This window comes from Mustela erminea, chromosome 17 (genome assembly GCF_009829155.1).
Source record: "Mustela erminea isolate mMusErm1 chromosome 17, mMusErm1.Pri, whole genome shotgun sequence".
In the NCBI taxonomy this organism is placed as follows: Eukaryota; Metazoa; Chordata; class Mammalia; order Carnivora; family Mustelidae; genus Mustela; species Mustela erminea.
In genome coordinates this window covers 38,476,233-38,494,632 of record NC_045630.1, presented here as the reverse complement: position 1 = coordinate 38,494,632, position 18,400 = coordinate 38,476,233, and the positions used below count along the sequence as shown (strand labels likewise).

The 18,400-nt window shown below is 37.2% G+C and overlaps 1 non-coding gene across 1 annotated transcript; it reads left to right on the top strand.

Annotated features, from left to right (window-relative positions):
• Positions 1-16,914: 16,914 nt before the first annotated feature.
• On the top strand, positions 16,915-17,022 carry LOC116576864. Its single transcript, XR_004280323.1, has one exon. It is a non-coding gene; the product is annotated as a U6 spliceosomal RNA (small nuclear RNA).
• Positions 17,023-18,400: the final 1,378 nt, after the last annotated feature.

Genomic DNA, 18,400 nt, shown 5'->3' with positions numbered 1-18,400 from the left:
GTATGGAGCCCCACATGGGGCTTTCTGCTCAGCAAAGAAACTGCTCCTGCCTGTCTCTCTGCCTACTTGTGATCTCTCTTTCTCTCTGTGTGTCAAATAAATAAATTAAATCTTTAAAAAAAATATTTTCTGAAATGAACAGTTTAAGATCCTATCAGCTAAAGCTGGATCTTTAAAAAAAAATTAAATGTTTAATATGTACAAAATAAAAATGCTATTTTTAAGGCTTCCATCAAATAAGCCAACTGATATTTATCCTTCAAGGGGATGCTAATCTTACGGAATAAAAGGGGTTAAGAGACCCTTATAGAATCTATTTACCTCTGGACTATTTCTAAAGCACCCTATCATGTTGTTATAGAAACCACTTGCAGCTGAAAATCTCCCATCATGATTATTGCTATAGTAACCGCCAAAAGACAAGAAGCTAGTTTTTCATTCATTTGCTATCACCTCCCTTCCCCAAATGGTTTTGCTTTTAGATGTTCCTATGTTGCTGGAAATGAAGCAGAAAAAAAGAGTAAATAAATTCAGTGGGGAAGAAAGAGCTGGAGAGGGATGGAGGGAGAGAGAGGAGGAGGAGGGGAAAGAGAGAGGCAGGTCGGGAAGGAGAGAGAGAGAAATGAGGGCAGTACTTTAAGCAAAGAGATCCAAGTTATTTCATTTATGCTTATCTAGAAAAGAAAATAGTAGACAACAAAATCAGCCTTTGAAGACTATTTATTTGAGAGAGAGAAAAATGCAAGCTGGGGGAGGGGCAGAGGTAGAGAGAGAGTCCCAAGCACCCTCTGCATTGAGCTCAGAGCCTGCTCAGTCCACTTCTAAGATTATCCTTTTAGAATGTCTAGTACAAGGAACAATTGCTATCATTTTCTAAGCATGTTATTTGAAAAGGAATGATTTCAAGCATTCAAAGGAGTGCTGGCCATTTTAGTTATCAGAGTATACTAAAAAAAAAAAAAAAAAACCCATAAAAATGCACCTAATTAATCTCTCATATAAGAGCAAGGCACTTTGTACAAACCGACCCACCTAACTCATTGCGCTTGAAGGTGATTTTTAATTAAATACATTCTTTAGAAAAGTCTAAGCAGATATATGGGAGCTGATTCAAATGTGTCACTGATTCATCTTGTTGTCTTTGTTTGTGTATTTATATTCATGAAGTATAATTCAACTCTTAGTCTAGATGAATGGAAAAATAAATGTTGTTTATACTTTTCTTTACACTTGTGGATTTTTGTAACCCTTGGCACTTTTTGCTTCCATTCTGTTTATTTTAGCTTTGTTCAGGCATAGCATTGGAGCTAAAATAAGGAAATTCTCTAAAACTATGTCTGGCTGAATTTTGTTGACATAGTATTTATAGTCAACTCCAAGCTTCTTCCAAAGTAGTTATAATATATAATCAACAGTGTGTATGTGTCAAATAGTAGGTAACACACAGACACACAGGAAATATATAATACCACTCCGTGTGTGATCATACTTTGGCCATTTCAATTGAGTCAGGTACAAAATGCTTTTCTGGGATTACTCAAACTGATTTAAAGATCATAATCACTGTGATCATACACAGTGCATATATCTTTCTTTTTTCTTTTTTTATGATTTCATTTATTTATTAGAGAGACAGAGCACAAACAGAGGGATAGGGCAGAGGGAGAAGGAGAAGCAGAGTCGCCACTGAGCACGGAGCTCGATGCAGTGCTGGATCCCAGGACCCAGAGATCATGACCTGAGCCAAAGACAGACCCTTAACCCACAGAGCCACCCAGGCACCCCAGGGCTTGTATCTTTCTTATCTAGTTTTGAACTGCATTCTTCTCACACCTGAACACATCATTAAGCCAATTTGAGTTTTGTTGTTGTTGTTTATTAAGTTGCTACTAAGTGTTTAATAATTTTAAGGGATAAGTGCCTTTCACCAACATCCGCTTCTGCCCAAAACAGAGTAACTAGCATAGGATCTATGCTCTTTGTCTAAATAACTTAAAAAAAAAAAAAGGAAAAATATATGAGTTAACTATTTTCAGGCATTGAGCACAATATAAAACAATAATTTTTGTTAGAAATGAAATAAAGACACCTATGGGCTCCTGGGATTTATATTTAGAATGACTTTAATGTTGTGACAGGAGTATACTCAGAGAAGCAGCAATGTTTCTGAGCTACAGAGGATGAGAGCAGAGTCATAGGCTGCAGAAGCAATTAAAGTTTTCAGGTCAGAGCACCAGAGAACAAAAGGACACTCATGATGAGCCAGAAGACCTATTATTTATAACAAGTTTTGGGGAATCTTACCAGAGATCATCTGCTGAGAGACTGAGATAAATTAAAATGCCAAAAATTGGACAGTTGGAATTCTAACCCAGCCAGACTAGAGACACTTCACTGAACATCTCAAGCATTGAGAAGCTGGAAAAGTCCTTGCTTTAGGAGTAAGGACCACACCATAGGGGAAGGAAGATGTCGTAGGAGAAGGAAGCTGTTCATAACCAAAATAGAGCCACAAAGGATAAATGCAAGATTTATAAAGATAAAACCCATGGGGTGCTTGGGTGGCTCAGTGGGTTAAGCCTTCTGCCTTCAGCTCAGGTCATGATCTCAGGGTCCTGGGATCGAGTCCTGCATCGGGCTCTCTGCTCAGCAGGGAGCCTGCTTCCCCCTCTCTCTCTCTCTGCCTACTTGTGGTCTCCCTCTGTCAAATAAATAAATAAAATTTTTTAAAAAAAGACCTTTTTTAACTGTCTGCCATACAAAAATCCATATCCTTTAGAGAAAATGCACATTATTAGGAAGCTCTATGCTTATCATTTGAATACCCAGCATCTGATAAGAAATTAGTAGATATGTGAAAAGTGGAAAAATGTGATTGATAATAATGAAGAAGTATCATTAGAAATAGATTTTGAAATGACTCAAATGTTTAAATTAGTAGACAATAACTTCGTATTTTCAAGGACTTAAAGGAAAGGATGAACATGAGTAAACAAATAAGAAATCTCAACAGAGAAATGGAAACTATGAAGAAGGCCAAATGGAATTTCTAAATTGAAAAGCTCATTATCTGCAATGAAGAGCACTCTTGATGGTCTTAATAGCATATTAGGGCTAAAGAAGGAAGGATCCATGAATCTAAAGACACTTAATAGAAAAAAGAAAAAATATTTTAAAAAATGAACAGAGTTGCAGTGAACTATAGGATAATTCCAACAGGCTCTCATATGTGTAGTTGAAGCTCCAGAGGGACAGGAAAAAAGAACAGGGGAAAAAATATTTGAACTAATAATAATCAAAATTTTCCCTGATTTGGTAGAAAACAACTTAGAGATCTAAGAATTTTAGCAAATCCTCATCAATATTACAAGGGAAATTATACCTAAACACATTATAATAAAACTGTTTAGAAAATATGTAAATTTAAAAAATCTTACAAGATGCTTAAGGATTGAGGAGAAGAGAAGAGCCACGTTGCATGCACGTGAATGGATTGATGACTGATTTCTCGTTAGAAACATATGGAAGTCAGCAGATGATAGAATGGAATCTTTGAAGTTGGAAAAGAACTGTCGAGCTAGACTTCTACACCAGTGAAAACATCCTTTAAAAATGAGGATGAAATAAAAACATTTTCAGATAAGAAAAAACTGAAGAAATTCATCAGTCAGCTGATGTCATTGTCACTCCTCAGGCTGAAGGGAAATGACATCAGAAGAAAACATGCATTGGGTTCCTGGGTGGTCCAGTCAGTTAAGCGTCTGCCTTTCATTCAGGTCATGATTCCAGAGTCCTGCGATCAAATCCCACATTGGGCTCCTTGCTCAGCGGGGTGTCTGCTTCTCCCTCTGACCCTTCCCCCAGTTTGTGCACTCTCTCTCTTTCTCTCTCTCAAAAATAAATAAAATTAAAAAAAAAAAAAGAAGAAGAAAACTTGCACCTATAGGAAGGAATGAAGAACACTGGAGTTAGAATATGTTTCGGTAAATACAAAAGGCTTCATGTGCTTTGCTCTTGATTTTATTGAAAGAAAACTCACTGTTTAAACCAAAATTATTAGTCATTGTGTTGTAGCGTTATACACATACATAAACGTAAAGTCTGTGTTAGAAATGGCACAAAGGATAGAGAGGGTCAATAGGATTTTACTGTTGTAAAGCTATCACATTTTATGTGAAGTGGAACAATATTAAATCTAATTTGAGAGTGATAAGTTATGCTGTTATTTTCTTTTAATTTTTTTTAAAGATTTTTATTTATTTGACAGACAGAGATCACAAGTAGGCAGAGAGAGAGGAAGGGAAGCAGGCTCCCTGCTGAGTAGAGAGCCCGATGCAGGGCTTGATCCCAGGACCCTGAGATCATGACCTGAGCCAAAGGCTGAGGCTTAAACCCACTGAGCCACCCAGGCACCCCAAGTTACACTGTTATTATAAGAGAAGCAATTCTCAAAGTGTGGTACACAGACCTCTGGGGTCTGGAAACCTTTCTTAGGGAATTTGTGAAGTAAAAGTTATTTTCATAATATAAGATGTTAATTTCCTTTTGCTCTGCATTATTTGTCCTGAAAAGTTTGCAACCAGACAAAACTAATCAAAACAATGATCACCTTTGGATATAGGAACTGATTAGAAGGTAGTGTGGGGGATATTTTTGGAATGATGGAAACATCTGTTATCTTTATTGTGATGTTGCTTATCTAAAGGTAGCTAGTTGTAAAAATTCATCAGGTTATACACTTAAAATCTTTGTATTTCACTGGAAGTAAATTTCACCTTGTTAAAAGAATATGAAAATGTTAATACATCTAAATATTGACCAAGGAAAACATGAGTAATTTTAAAATGCTATTAGTTTACTCTGTTCCGTTTGACACTCAATATTAAGTAGAAATACAATATTTCCTTCTCGGAATGATTTCATGTTCTCAATTTAAGACAGAGTTGACAAATAGCTTCTAGAGTCTATAGAAGAAGTGGTTTCAATATTAGTGGGCATTTTACTAAAACTGCATAGTGTTTTAGAGTCAAATTAGATCTCTACTTCAGGTCCTTTTTCATGCCATATGATTCTTTCACTTTTTATGCAAACATTTTTATAGCATTTAAGATAAATGTGAATATAAAAGTTAGTGGGTTTGGGGGTATATTTGATATATCAAAATAATAATATATATATAGAATATGTAAGTATGATATTCAAAAAAATTTGTGTCCCTATATCCAATTTAAGAAAAAGAGTTTTGGGCCAAGATGGTGACATAGGAACCCCATGAACACCCCTCCTCCTGTGGACTTACTGTACGACTGTACATGAGGCAATTCCATTAATTGAAATACTGAAGAGAATGGAAAGTATAAGAATACTGTTAAATGTTACTATGTGCAATTTCTAAAGTACATTATAAAAGCATTTTCATTTCTTATATTTGAATGAATAACGACCCCTATTTTGTAGCTATACTGTGTTTTTCCTGCCTGAAGAATGTGTTATGAATGACAAAATGTGCATACTTTGGTTTTTGTGGTGGGGTGTTTTTTTTGTGTGTTTTATTGAATAACAACTAATTAATGGTATCCTTACATACCAAAGTTTGCTTTTATAGTTTTGTATTTCTTTTCAGGGAAATTAATTTTTTAATCTTACCAAATCGGGAGCAATATCATACCTAATTATATTGTTTATGGGAAATCTAGGATATGATAATTACAAGTATAATTTACAGAAAAGAACAGCAGACAGTATGAGAAAATCCTTAGCTTTTATTCAAATTTGTATTGAACATCATGACATAAATAATTTTAAACTTATTTTTTTTAAATTTCAGTGGGAAAGAAACCTTAATATCTGACAGAGTTACCAACAATAACAAAATATCTCCAAAGCTTCTAGTCCTTAAAGTAACTTCATCTAAAACAACCCAAAGTATTTAAAAATTCGCTTATTTTGTAAATAACTGTACTTATTCTTACACAATAGTGTGATCTATTACTGAAACTGGCATGAGAGATTAAAGATACTTTGATAATCCGGTTAAAGTGTTTGAACAGAGATTGACAGCTCACTTACAGCTAACCATACATTCTAGGTAATACAGCTAAGGCGCCTTAGTTAAGGAGAACCAAAAACTACTTTAAGGATATTTGTTTTGTAATTGTTTTTTTGCTCTTTTTTTTTTTTTTTTCCTGACAGACAGAGATCACAAGTAGACAAAGGGAGAAGCAGGCTCCCCGCTGAGAGAGAGCCCAGGAGCCTGAGATCATGACCTGAGCCAAAGGCAGCTGAGCAAAGGTGGCACCCACTGAGCCACCCAGGTGCCCCTGTTTTGTAATTCTTTTAAAGGAAAAGACAAATTCATTTCTTACCTGAGATTAGCCAAGGCAGTACGCTGGATATCATGTGAGTTATTTCAGAGATGTTTGCTAAATTGAACAGCCAATAATCAAATGCTGGGCTGCATTGGAAGGATGTAGTCTAGGGAGTTAAGCCAGGTCTGCATTTGAACCCTTATCTCTGCACCTGGTCCAGACATTTGACCTCTGAGCATTCACCTTTGCAGATGAAAAAACAAAGTTTAAGTTACTTAATTAAGTAACTTGCCCAAGGTCTTATCGCCAACAGCCAATTCATAATTTCCAGATTTGAGGTGCATTTTGGAAACTTGCAGGCAAAAGTATCTTGACTAATATTCTGATAGTATTTTCCTTTTGTGAATTCAGGGTTTTTTGTTTTGCTTAAGAAAATCGTTTTCTTTCTAAGATTATAAAACATATTTGCTAAAAGTTTATTTTTTTATATTTTATAGTTTTATATTTTATAGTTTTTCATATTTTATAGTTTTTGCTATTCTTACAACTACTATAGAAGTCTAAAATTATAGCAAAATTTAAAAATTAAAAAGAAAAAATATTTTATATTTCAGGTTTGGATCTCTAATTCATCTGAAATTTATTTCTGTGCTGGATAGATTATTATTTAGCAAAATACTCATTTTTCTCCTCCTTCCATGGGTAAAATATATTTTCCTACTCTACAGATGACGTGTCTGGCTATGTCGCTTGCTTTGGCCAAGGGAATATTAACATGCAAATAGAACATGCAAATGCCAAAGGAATATTAATCATGCAAATAAAAGCACATAGCATTTTCTACCACTGCACATCACCCTAAATATTTATACTATTATTTTTGTTTAAAAATCACTATATAGGGGCGCCTGGGTGGCTCAGTGGGTTAAGCCGCTGCCTTCGGCTCAGGTCATGATCTCAGGGTCCTGGGATCGAGTCCCGCATCGGGCTCTCTGCTCAGCAGGGAGCCTGCTTCCCTCTCTCTCTCTGCCTGCCTTTCCATCTACTTGTGATTTCTCTCTGTCAAATAAATAAATAAAATCTTTTTAAAAAAATCACTATATAGTTAGCAAAATTATGAAAATGTGTTTCTCAGTGAACCACAGCGAAAATATGTTTATATAAAGTTTTTTTTTCATTCACGGGTTTTCTATATATCTGTTAATTCATCAATCTAGAAGTTTTCTGGTAGAACTCTAAAGCATCTCTCAATATATATAGTAAAAACACATTTTGAAAATTTATGAATCCATTCCCCTTGTAAACTGTCTACTCAACAAACTAATTATGCAGCTGTTACCCTGGAGCTTCCTTTCACCACCATCTTGGGATTTCCCTTTCCCTGTTGCCTGAAGTCTATCTAAGAAGCAGCAGAAACAGCAGTTTGCAGATGGCGGGAGTCTGACAACTTCTAGACAGGAGACAACCCCCACTCTCCAACTTCATAAAGGGAAAAGCATTTAAAGAGCACACAACACTCTACAAAGATTTTGTGATGGGGAAAACAATAGGAAGAGAATATATTCTCCTTGGCTCCCAGATTCTCAATTTTTGCCTTGTATTTTCCTACTCTGAAAATTGCCAAACCAGTTGGGCTCCTCTCATTCCTTGAGAAGAAAAGGAGATTCTCAAAATTAGGGTCTTACTTGAAGTTTGACTTAGAAAACTTAATTATTTTGCTTTTAATAAAGCAGTGACTTCTTATAACCCCACACTGTTGGATCACCTCTGTGAACAGGGAATTATATCATTCAAAAACCATATAAACACCATACCCTTGCACACATGTTTCTCAGGCCAGATGAAAACGTAAAAAGAGCACTAATTTAACCATTTTTGTTTTCTCAACCAATGTACAAGTGTATATTTTTTTTCAGTTTCTTTTTTTAAACATGATGGTAGACCCACACGTGTACATTGGGCTAGAAGAGTGTCGAAAGCTACATTCAGGATCCTACGCCGATGCAATATGCTTGTAAATAGCATGCTCAGCTTCAAGAGCTCCCTGTAGTCCTCACTTTGAACCATTACAGTCAAGAAGTAAAATTCTTTAAATATAAGGATTGTGGAGTTATTCTTTTGAAGGAGTGGGAGCAGTAGAAGAAGCAGAAGGAGGACAGAATGCAGAATACCTTTACCTAGAAATACTCAGGTCAGTGCAGATACCAGCTATCACTTTTATGTCTGTTTCAGCAAAGGCACACTATGACATTCAAAAAGCTTCATAGAAGTACAAACTATTCTAACAAATGAACAACGAAATGTGAATAATGGAACAGAACGATCTATCCTGTTTATCTCCTTGTCACCGAATATACATCTGTACATTTTAACATCCATATTTACATAAATATATTTGTACATTTTTAGATTTATATATTTATATGAAAGCAGTTACTGTAACATGAAATGCTAAACATAGGTAAGGAGTTATTTTTCTTTTCTTTTTTTTTTTTTAAGATTTTATTTATTTATTTGACAGACAGAGATCACAAGTAGGCAGAGAGGCAGAGAGGCAGGCAGAGAGAGAGGAAGGGAAGCAGGCTCCCTGCTGAGCAGAGAGCCTGATGTGGGGCTCGATCCCAGGACCCTGGGATCATGATCTGAGCTGAAGGCAGAGGCTTTAACCCACTGAGCCACCCAGGCACCCCAGGAGATATTTTTCTTAATAATCACTATCATGATAGCTCACGTTTACTGAGGACCTATCATATCAGGCATTATTGTTAAAGATTTTATCCATTTATTTGACAGAGAGTGGAAGAGAGCAGGAGAAAGGACAAGCAGGGGAAGGAGCAGCGCAGGGCTCGATCCCAGAACCCCAGGATATGACCTGAGCCCAAAGGCAGATGTGTGACCGACAGGCATTTTAAAATTTCAGCTTTATAACACAAATGAGAGGTAAGTCTTACTGTTCTCCCTGTTTTACAAACAAATATGCCAAAGTATCATCACCGTCATCCTACTGAAAATAATGTTAGCAATTGTAGATAACTTTGACTCCGAACTGTTTGCCAGTATTTTTCTAAGCAGTTTATTTATAGATTAGCTCATTTAAACCTCACAAAAATCTTATGATGTAGAACCTGTTGTTACCCCCATTTTATAGATAAGAAATAGCAGAATGGAGAGTTTAAGTAACTTGCTCAAGATTATGTAGCTGGTAAATGGAAGCACTGGGTAGAGAGGATAAGAAATATTCCCCAGGTCATGCAGTTAAGGTGGGCTGGGCAGGAGCCTGACATAAAACTGGAGGCTCTTGCCCACTGCACCATAAAGCTTCCAGCACTGTTAGATTAATGAGTAACCCATCAGCCATTAGCGTAAATCAGCTACCCATCAGTGATCATTTTTGGACATTTCTGTTCATGGTTTTAATTTTTTTAATTTTATTTATTTACTTGAGAGACAGTGAGAGAATGAGGGAGAGAGAATCTGAAGCAGACTCCTCACTGTGCACAGAGCCCGACGTGGGGCCTGATCCCACACCGGTGAGATCATGACCTGAGCCGAAACCAAGAGTCAGACACTTAACTGACTGAGCCACCCAGGCAACCCCATTGTTTTTAAATTTTAAAACAATTTAAACAACAACAACAACAAAATCAGCACTTAGTGAGCACCAACCGCGGTCTCGGTGGGGATGCTATCTACTACCTCATGCAAGCTTCTTCTCTCTGCCCTCATAGTTTCCGTTATTTTCTCTAAGGTTATTTAGGTGTATTTGTCTCCTTCAGACTCAAGACCTCAATGACAGAAACCCCAGCTTATTTTTCTTTGTATCCCCAGGGACTTGCATGCTGTTTAGCACTGTATTGTGTTAATATAAACATATCAAAAACACATACGCACATATAAAACCCCTTTATCCTGTCAATTTTATAAAACAGCTTTCATAATTCTCATTGATAACTGTGATGACTGATGACTAGGGAAGTAATTTGCTCAAACTTTCTGCCACTTAGAGATAGGTCCAAAACTTGAACCCACAATTCTGACGATGGGTCTAAATCCCTCACTACTCATCAGCTCTAGGAGCACTTACTGAGTTCCGTGAAGACTACTGCATTAAGTAGTGTATATGACATCCAAGGCAAATAAAATATGCTTAATACATGCTAGCTATTATTTTCCTGGCTTCCAGCTACTATGTGGATTCAAAAGAAACTTGAACCAGATAAAATAAAGGTAAGAAGTCCTTCATTTTTATGTTTCATACTTGTAGGGTTAAAATTATCAGGCTCTAGGGCGCCTGGGTGGCTCAGTGGGTTAAGCCGCTGCCTTCGGCTCAGGTCATGATCTCAGGGTCCTGGGATCGAGTCCCACATCGGGCTCTTTGCTCAGCAGGGAGCCTGCTTCCCTCTCTCTCTGCCTGCCTCTCTGTCTACTTGTGATTTCTCTCTGTCAAATAAATAAATAAAATCTTAAAAAAAAAAAAAATTATCAGGCTCTAAAAATCAACGTTCTTTTTATTAATGTGATGCAAAGAAGCATAAGTGACAAGATGACGTGGCTAGAACACAGAGCATTCTATTGGGTTGTAATGGTGTAATTCCATTTGCTCTGCTCTAGAAATGAGCATCTGTGCGCTTTGGTTAGCAGTGAAAATGACTGTGGATGATGGCGAAACGCAGAGCAGGACCTCCTCCTACTTGACTTTCGAGTTTATGCCCTTTCGTGCAAGTGAATTTTCAGCATTGGACTAATTTTTTCTTCTTTGACCCTGTCTCTTGAGACATCTTTGCCCAAGCCCTGCTCTCGGCAGAGATTTCTCTTCCCACAGCCTGAATAACCCCTCGTAACACCGTACCAAAAATCTCACTTGCTAGATATGCCAGCCCCTTTGCCTGTAGACATTTTTTCAGTCTCTCGGCACAGTACTTTCAACTTCCTGGTCAGCTGGACTGTCCACTGTGGGATAAGTTCTTCCCTAGGCTTTAGAAAAACCATGAATCTCAGATAGGAAATCTATCTCCTTTATCAACCTGATTCTCTTTCCTGACACTTCAGATATGCTCTTTGGTTTCTCCTGATTCTTGGTTGGAATTTTTTCACAACTTACCCTTCCTCCACCATGTAATTTCCTTCAGGCAACCCAGGACCTACCAATTGTCCTACATTTAGAAATTTACCCCAATTTGAAGCTCCCTGTTTTACAGCATTCCAGCCAAATGCCTCATCTAAAACATGACCTTGCACGTGCCCCCAGCTCAGTTGTCTTCCTGCGTCTGACCTAGTCCTCTGCTCACCTTCCCAGATGCTCTTCATTTTCAGACACTATTGACACTGAGACTGCCCCTAAGCAACTTTGGTTTCACTCCCTATGATTCAGTTTCAAAAATATTCCCAGAATTGAGCCAAAGACTTGCTCAGTTCTTGTTTTGTTTTGTTTTGTTTTGTTTTGTTTTCTTAATTAGATCCCAAGGATCAGTTTCTAAAATGAACAATTCATCATCTGCATTATATAGAATATCTTTCTATATCATATTCTTTAAAATATAAACCTTGCATGTTGGGGAACATATTCAGAAGGATTGACAGTATTTGCAAGTTTTTAAGTTCAAGAAGATGAAAAGTTTTCAGGTTCAGTTAAAACTGATTATCAAAGACATTAAGAAGCTGATTATAAAGTCACATAATTCTTCTGGTGCTGTATACAACAGCTAAACCAAGGCAAAACTTGTAAAAGGACCCTGGGGAAAACTTTCAGATTATTAGCAGACATCCATGTAATTATTATTTCTCTTCTCAGTCTTTCTGGGCATACAGACACACACACACACACACACACACACACACACACACACACAGATTTTAATAAATATTTTAAATATATATTATATATACAAAATTCTTGTCATTATTCTAACCACAAAAGTTTTTTACAAAAAAACACTGAATTACATATTTTTAAATCTGCTTCAGACATTTTAATTCACTGTAGTATTACACAAAAGATTTTTTTCAAACTTACATGTATACTTCTTATTTTTAATTACATCCAATAGTTACCTCTCTCCTTTACTTTAACGGCTATTTGTTGGGGCACCCGGGTGACTCAGTGGGTTAAAGCCTCTGCCTTCGGCTCAGTTCATGATCCCAGGGTCCTGGGATCGAGCCCCGCATCAGGCTCTCTGCTCAGCAGGGAATCTGCTTCCCTTCCTCTCTCTCTGCCTACCTCTCTGCTGAGATGTGATCTCTCTCTGTCAAATAAATAAATAAAAACTTAAAGGCTATTGGTTCATTACCAAACAGGTGAATACACTTGACTCCCATATACTCAAAACCAACTAGGACAGTTATTGGATAGTATTAAATTTACATTACAGAGAAACTCTACACAGAGAGAAACTGAAATGATTTAAGAAAATTACAGACTGTGTATTAAAAACATGAGGAAAATGAAGAAAATAGAATCAAAGAACATTAGAGCACAAAGAAAATCTGGATTCTGTGTCAGGATTCAGTAAAAGGCACAAAAACTACTCTAAATATTTTTAGTACCAGTAAGTTTAATATAGAGAATTAGGTACAAACATCATGGGAAGGGCTCTAGAATGGGCTGCAGCTGGGCTTCTAGGAATGTCTTCCAGAAAAATCCAGAATGACCTTTGAGCCCACCACTAGAATTATTGAGTTTAAAACACAGGGCCCTAACTATGATCGAGGGACAGGGGCTGCCTGCTTGTCCCTGTCACCACTGTCATCGTCTTTGGACAGCCGCAGAGCAGGTGAAGAAACACTAGATGTGGCAGGTTGTCACTCTTTGCCACAGCTGTCTCAACATCTAGGTAGCTGGAGAATGAAGAGTGGAATGCTGTTGCCAAAATCCTGAAGTCTTCACGGCTGTGTGAGCTTATAGGCACAGCCAAGAGAAGGAGGATGGCCTTCTACTTCACGTCTGCCTTCCAAGTGCTTTTAACTGGTGGCATCTAATTTATTGATTGAACCCTACCTGCATGGAAACTGAGAAATATAGATTTTAGCTTTCCAGCTTCGGTAATACGGAAAGACACATGGAAAGAGGATGGCCGTGTCAAGCCACAATATCCACCGCAGAGGACACCTAGATGAACTCCCCTCACTTATAAATGATGAATATGAGAATTATAGAAGTTAAGGAAGAATATGGCCCAGCCAAGATTTATGTTTGCCTTTATTGACTAAACCCATTGTTCTTTTTCACTACATCCTACTGTCCCAAATCAGTCTCTCCCAAATGTGGTTAAACATTTAATGTCATTTGAAATTCATATCAATATATTTTTTTAATGTGGCCATTAGAAAAGCAAATACCAAACTAAACTTGAATTTTAAAAATTAGATAAAATCATTAAGAAATATACTGTATTCCTGGGGCACCTGGGTGGCTCAGTGGGTTAAAGCCTCTGCCTTTGGCTCAGGTCATGATCCCAGGGTCCTGGAATCAAGCCCCACATCGGGCTCTCGGCTCAGCAGGGAGCCTGTTTCCTCCTCTCTTCTCTCTCTGCCTGCCTCTCTGCCTACTTGTGATCTCTGCCTATCAAATAAATAAATAAAATATTTAAAAAAAAAAAGAAATATACTGTATTCCATCTTTGAGAGCTGGGCTTTGAGAATTTGGGCATAGGATTGTCTTAGTTGGTACTTCAGATAGTAGGAACGGTAGTTCCTAGTATTTCCTGATCCAACAATACCATGACCAAATAACAACACATATTCTATTTTTCAAAGGCATGCTGAAGATTTGTTGAAAGATCTCTCGAGTACTGCTTTATTGTTTTTCTGGAACACAGTGTCTATTTTTAAATATTCTCAGTGTTTTTCCCAAATATGTGATACTCTTTTTCAGTGCTACGATAAAAATAGTTACCTATTAGATGAAAGTAAATAGAAATGGGAGCTCTAACGTGACTTATTTAGATTTTATCCATGGAGAACATGAATCAAAAGATCTAAATTTTAGTTTGGGTCCTATCATTAGCCTCCCCGGGACAAGTCACTTATTTTCCCAATGTCTGAATTTCTTCATGTTTAAACTTGGGATGATTAATGCCTGAATTGCCACTTAATAGAGGGGTTGATGGAATAAAGCTAGATAATAGATACTTTTAAACAATATCCAGAGCTATATAAAAATATAAGACGCCACTCTTATTTGTTAATTTTATATTCTATTTAATGTTAGAAGTTATAATTCTTTTGCTTCAGAGTAAAAATAAACAGAAAAAAAACGGAGGAGGTTTTCTCTTCATTAGGCATAATGGGCCTAGCTGTTTGGATTTGGGACTCATTTTAGCAAATAATGGCTAATGAGCAAGTAGGATGCTGGAGACCAAGTTAATAACATACAAAATGCTTGTACTTAGTGCAGCCTCGTTAAAGATGAGAAATTTAGAAAATGCGTGTGATTGAAGGTATGCCTTGAGAATATATCTTTAACTGCTAAGAATCTGACATATCTTCCCACTTCGCTTCTGTTGCTTAGAGGGGCATTTAACTGCAGTAACCTGTTCAGTTCTGCTGATTTTAAGTTGATGCTCTTTCTAACACTGACAGATTTCAGTTCAAGCTGACCTAAAGAGGCTCTCATGCCCCAGGTTCGTATCCTCCACTTTCTGCCATGAGATCTTATCTTGGACTTTCTTACTATGGCCTGATGCGTTCACTTCTCTGTCCGGCTTCCCCTGGATTTTTTTATTCTGTCAATTAGTCAGTCTGAGACAGATTAGCAGACTCAGACTTGACTCTCTCGACATTTAACTCAACAATGGCCACTTTTGCCCTCATCTTGTGTACTGTAGGCCCTTTTTAGGCCTTATTTTACTTAGATTTGGTTAATTTTGAACTTCATAACTATATCGTATCATAGTCTGGGAGTCATGCTTCTTTTATTCAGTATCAGATTTCTGAGATTCTTTATTCAATATCAGATTTCTGAGATTCTTACATGCAGTGGCATGTAACCGTAGTTCACTTATTTCAGTATTCTCTAATCACTATATAAATATAGTTTATGTATTCCTGGTCTGGTAACACATCTTTTTTCAAGATTTTTTGTTGTTAGGATTAACATTGTGTAGACATTTTTGTGTGTGTGATAAGAGTTTATTAAGTGAAGATACAGAAAAAGCTCTCAAGAGCGAGAGGGGTCCCAACAGCGTTTCCCTCTATGAATATTTTTATACACATTTCCCATTGCACATACACATTGAAGATTTTTCCTTTGGCATATATTCCTAGGAATGGAATTACTAGGTTGTAGATGATACCATGGTCAGATTTATAAACTAATGTCAAACTGTTTTCCGGAAAATTAGTTTTATATTCTACAAAGAAGTAAAATATGTAAATAAAATCTTTATCTATCCTTCATTTCCCTGTAGCTATTATGGTATTTCTTTCCCTCTTCACAGCCAACCTCTTAAAATAGTTGTCTATGCCCACCCGTGATTCTTACTCAGCTTTTACTCAGTACCCAGTCAACTGCCATCTGACTTCTGTCCTCAGCCCTCCATGAACCCACCAAAGCCAGGGTCATGGGTAGTGCACTTGGAATCATTTTCTCACTTAAGTTCCTGGCATTTGAATTCTCTGGTCTCTTCTTCTTCAAAATTCCTTCCCTTGAGTATTCTCAATCTATTGCTTAAAATGAATATTTCTGGAGGGCCCTCTTCCCCTCCCCCCATACACTCTCTGCCTACGCAGTCCTCCATTATCCTGTCTTCACTTGTTAAGTATAGGTTGATGTCTCCCAAATTCGAATCTCCAGGGCACCTCTCCTTCTTCAGCTTGAGGCTTGTGGATCTAACATCCTATTCAGCACCTCCATTCTAATTCAATTTACACACATGGGAACATTCCTGACCATCACTTATCCTTCCACTTCCCACCCAACACTTCTCCTCCTACCATATTCCAAATCTCACCTAGGAAGTGGAGGGCAGCACTGGCCACACAACAGACCAAGCCATGTCTGGTCTGTTGTCATTTTTTGACTTTTTCCTCTCTTTTACCAACACACTCAATTTTTGACTTTTTCCTCTCTTTTACCAACACACTCAATTAATCATCAAATCTTATAGACTCTAGCTCCCAAAGGTCTCTCATCCCTTTGTAGTAGCACAACCAGTATTCTCTTAGTCTAGTAAGGGACACAGGATCAGATGATAATGATTAAGAAAATCATTAAAAGAGAAAAAGCACAGTTTGATTAGCAGGAGTGCTGGCCAAGGAGCAAATAAAGAACATAGTTGAGATCATGGTAAGAAACTGGAGAGGTTTCAGATGGCCCAAGTCCTCACAGTAGGGAATCACGCTACAGGATTCAGCCATCCAATCACAGGGAAATTACATATTAAAATGAGAAAATCCAGATGCTGGGGAGACCAAGTTAATGGAACCAAACTCACCTGTTGGGAATCAAGAACAATGAATATAGATCAATCAATGGAGAGAGACTGGGTTACCAGGAGAAACTGGTTCCTGAAAGCCTGGGGTTCTGATGTCAGCTAAGTGGGGTCGGGAGCACTGTCTTAAGTCATTGACTCTTATGACGTCAGTTAAGCTTTATAAAAACTCTTTTGTGGTGCTTGCTTCGGCAGCATATTTACTAAAGTTGGAACGATACAGAGAATATTAGCATGGCCCCTGCACAAGGATGACAACACAAATTCGTGAAGCATTCCATAAAAAAAAAACAAAACAAAACAAAAAAACTGTTTTGTGTAAGTATAATTCTTATTCCCATTTTACAGATGAAAAAAACCTGAAATGAAAAATGATGAAAGATAGTTTTCTCCAGCCAAACATCTGATAAGTGGTAGAGGCAGGAATCAGCCCCCGAAGTCTGGCTCTAAAGACTTTGTTCTTCTATGAAAAAATGTTTTCTTTTGCTACAGTTTTGGACATTACTTACACCCCTATTTTGCATGTGGAAGAGCAATCCCAAAAGATCAAGCAAGTTGTATTTTACAGTTTAGTCAGCTCTAGAACTCAAATCTCCCAGTCTGGTGTTTATAATCTTAGAGCCCCATTATTCCCATGAAATGCATTCATGAAGGAATATATTTTGTCTTGTCTGAAGAGGAAACCAAAAATCTCAAAAGACTTCAGCTGTCGTCTTTCTTCAAGCGGGCAGGCAGAAACAAAAGAAGCTCCCTTCCAGCTATGTGATGCCACACTTTACGGAATGCCTGGCTTTTGTCTTTATGAATACACAGTCCATTATTAGGGTCATCCTAGGTACACTGGGTCTCAGACAGAAATGAGATTAGTTCCTCAGCCATGTGTCACACTTAAAAGAAAATCTAATTCACAATCTTGTTCTGTCCGACAAATACCTCCATTAACAAATCTTAATCATGTGGGTGGAAGAGGGGAGGGTGACTAAATTAAAGCTCATGAAATACAGAGCAGGTAGGAAATGTTGCAGTGCCACAGATATGAAGGCTTGGGATGGAGCCATTCCATTATCAGTGAAATACAGTCTAGAAGCTAGAGGGCAAGAGAAGAGCATCTACAGACCGCTGAAAAAGATTAAAATCAAGACTCCTATACCTTGCCAGTAGGTTGAAAAATGTTTGTAGTTTTATAAGAATTAAGAGGATATCACTCAAACCAATTATGAAAAAATTGCTCCCCACCCAAATACTCAAGTAAAATAATCTGAAGTCTTCATCTAACACACACCTCCCAGGAGAATATAGATTGGAAAGAAAGAGTGGTACATAATGAAACTTACACTGTTATGTATGCATACATGTATTATATATGAGTTATTAAATATAATATCTAAATAATGTATGTGTAATTTAAAATTTAAATGGATAAAGACCAGCTGTCTGGGAACTTAGCACTAAATTCCCAATAAATGAGGCCAATAAGACCAATAGATGAGGCCTCTTGAAATAGTTATGAAATCTCTGGCTAATTGTGATTTTTACTATAGAAATATAATAGCATGAACAATATCTGACAATGTTATATATTTTTAATGATTGAACTGATATAAAAGTCAATCAAGTGGGATTTTGCCATGTAATTTGAGGTAATTTTGAGTGTGGGATAATCGC